This window comes from Macadamia integrifolia, chromosome 7 (genome assembly GCF_013358625.1).
Source record: "Macadamia integrifolia cultivar HAES 741 chromosome 7, SCU_Mint_v3, whole genome shotgun sequence".
Taxonomy (NCBI): Eukaryota; Viridiplantae; Streptophyta; class Magnoliopsida; order Proteales; family Proteaceae; genus Macadamia; species Macadamia integrifolia.
Window position 1 is genome coordinate 22,789,891 of NC_056563.1, and position 3,288 is coordinate 22,793,178.

Genomic DNA, 3,288 nt, shown 5'->3' on the forward strand with positions numbered 1-3,288 from the left:
ATTCCGAATTCCTGATCTGAGACGGTGACTATAATAAACCTAAGAATATTTAATTGACCATAAAATTCGGTAATAAGAATCAACGGCAAACCATTCTTATCAGCCAACAGAGGCTATACTTGATCGTTCGATTGATCCGGTTCTAGGAGCAGATAGACATGGGCCATACCTCAGGGTGTGCGGTGTGGCATCACGTCATTTGGGGTGTCCTCCTGGATTACGCCTATATGAGTTGGCAAATATTGGTCTCAACCCATATCAACCCGATACGGCTGATATGGTGATTATGATATCAATACTTGAAACCATGGCTGTATTCATTGCTAGGTTAGAATCCAAGAAGGCATGAATTTGGATTTACATTCTCTTTATGTTTTTTTTTGTTGTAAAGGAAAATTTTTTTCCACCATTAACGCATTTTTAGCATTTTGGTGTAAATTTTAGGAAAGTGGTTTTCTCTTGGAGAGCCTAGCAAACCCTTTTTGTACCTCTCTTTTCTCCTAAACTAAAAGGTGGAGGTGTCAATTCACATGGGAGCTCTAGCAGATATGTAGCTAAATCGAATACAGATTGGATGTGATCAAATATGAATATCCTTGAACAAATATAAATGTGAATATAAATTTTCTTTCGTCACCTAATGAATATGATTCATTCTAGATTATTTTCCCCAATCTCTTAAACTCGTAGAATCTTCAAGAACGCTCAAGATCATTAGTTACTTGATTTTTCAAAAGGTATAAGGGTAGACACACCACTAGTTGGTCCTAATGTGATGTTAGAGGACATCATCAACAAGTGGGTTAGTGATTTGCAAATTCATCATTCAATAGACTTGCAACAAATTGATTTTTTATATTTTTATTTTTCAAGTTTGATGTATTATCTAAATCATATGATTCATCACACATAAATTTTATCCTTATATTTCTCAATAATTATTGTTTGTTTTAGTTTTATTTACATAATATGGCCTTTATTGCAAGAAAAATTATGAGGAATGTGTTAATAAACCAGCACTTACTTCAATAAAGTGACATAACCGATCCAGATCCGGATCCTCTCCATAGAGGGCATCGCCCATAGACAACCCATAGAGCCATGACAGCATGACAGCATGACATGTGGATAGATAACATCCAACGGTAAAAAGCAAATCCTGTTTTTACCCACTTCAAGCCTCAAGAGATCAAACCCATTGCCTTAGTACCTGACTTAAGGAATTAAATTAAAGGAAAAACAAATATTTTCTCCTCATCCTAGGCAAATTACCATCGAAAGTACGAACATGAACTTGGATTTCCTCAATCTTTACCAAAAATAAATAAATAAATAAGATTGGATTTCCTCCATGGAATCCATTTTCATCAAAGGCAGGAAAGCATACCCACTTGAGGCTTGAAGCGGGTGAAAAAGGGGATCTGTTTTTTACCGTCAATTGTTATCTATCCACGTGTCATGCTATCATGATTCTATGGGCAGTCTATGGGCAAGGATCTGGATCCGTGATATAACATAACAAACCATTTAATTTTATTTGGAAGACACTTGTGGAAGTAAGAGTAAGTAGAAAAAAGGAGAGATAAGTCACATGATTTGTGCCAACATGGGGGCCAATGGGAGCATGCACTTAGGCATCCAATGGAGGGGGGTTAAAATGGTCATTTCATTGTCCATGTATCAAGATCATAATTAGTAAATACGCGTATTTTTTTTGTATCTAAATGTTTAATTGTCAAATCCGTTTTTTTATATATAAAACGTCAGATAAGTCAAGAGATGCCGAATTTTTTCCGTATCATTCATTTTAAAATTATTTTTTATTAAAAAAAATCAAAAATCAAATAATAAAAATCCCTTCCCAAATGAAAATACAAACCCAGAGAGGGATGTATGGATACTCCTTATATGCTTTTTTACTCTAATATTTATTTCAACTAATCATAAAGAAGGTCTTTTAAATTATTTTTTGGCTTAAAATCCTAAATACATATATGCTGCCATCTTTTTTTTTTTGGTGAAATATATGCTGCCATCTGATCGTTTCACATATCTACTCCCGTATCATTGCCCCTTCCAAACTTACTAACCATGGTCAAGATGCAAAAGCGCATTGGAAGCGTTCTTTTCTCCATCTAAAAACATAAAGACAAACTATAATTTCCATATCGGAGTTAGGTTTGCATTTAAATTCAATGGGCACATTGTTTACATCCTTGCCTCGTCATATATTAGTCTCATTCCATCAAAATATATATATATATATATATATATTAATCTCATTAAAGTGGCAATGACAATAACAGAGTTTAATGAAACTTTGTTATGAAAAAAAAATACCTTTAACATTTACTCCTAATGAGACCTTTTGCCTAAAACCTTACTCTCTTTCAACAATTATTTTCTTTAGAATTTTAGCTGAAAATTGACTAATGAGATGATTGCAAAGTGCATGCTAAATATAATTAACTTCTGATTTGGTTCTACTATAGAAGACACCAACTACTTGCACATATATTGCAGTTCTGATCATGAATATAGGTATCAATATCATATCAATTGATACATAAGGATAACGATAGATACCAATATAAATTGGAACTATTGAGGGTAAAATGATTTAAAATTTTATAAAATCAATATAATTTTAAGGTGAAATGATCTAATCCGATATGATATGATCAATCCATATGGATTTTGGTATCGATATCGGCTAAGATTGATATCGACACCGATACCATATATCAAAACCTAGATTCTGATGCAAAGCCAGAATAGAGCATTGCTAGTTGCCTTAAGAACTACCATATTGAGAATGCAAGTTTAACCCATTGAATCCGAGCCCACCAAAAATCCACCTAAATTTTTCGGAGCTTAGGTTGGACTTGAAACCTGTGGGCTGAGCCCAGGTTGGGATTTCAAAGTCTGGATTGGGTTTGGCGGCTGAGGCTTTAAGTCAAACTCGACCCAGTCTAAGAGGGAAGGAGAGAGACAGAGAACAGAGATTGAAGACGTCAAGAAGGGTGCAAGGGGCTTCGATGATGTTCGAACACGCTCGCTATTTCAAGAATAACCGAGATGAGATCAGTTGTAGGTATCTATGAAGAGAGAGAGAGAGAGCATGTAAAAGGGAATTAGGAGGCACAAAGCATCAGACACGATTCCAATCAAACTAGGTTGAAGATGAGCAGAGAAAGGGGGATGGAGCTCCTTTGTTGCATAGGTTGAGTGTGTGTGTGAGAGAGAGAGAGAGAGAGAGAGAGAGAGAGAGAGAGAGAGAATATGAGT

The 3,288-nt window shown here is 35.1% G+C and overlaps 1 protein-coding gene across 2 annotated transcripts in view; it reads right to left on the reverse strand.

Annotated features, from left to right (window-relative positions):
• LOC122084038 overlaps window positions 1–3,288 on the reverse strand; it is a 9,086-nt gene that overhangs the window by 2,586 nt on the left and 3,212 nt on the right. The gene's annotated exons all lie outside the window — the stretch shown is intronic.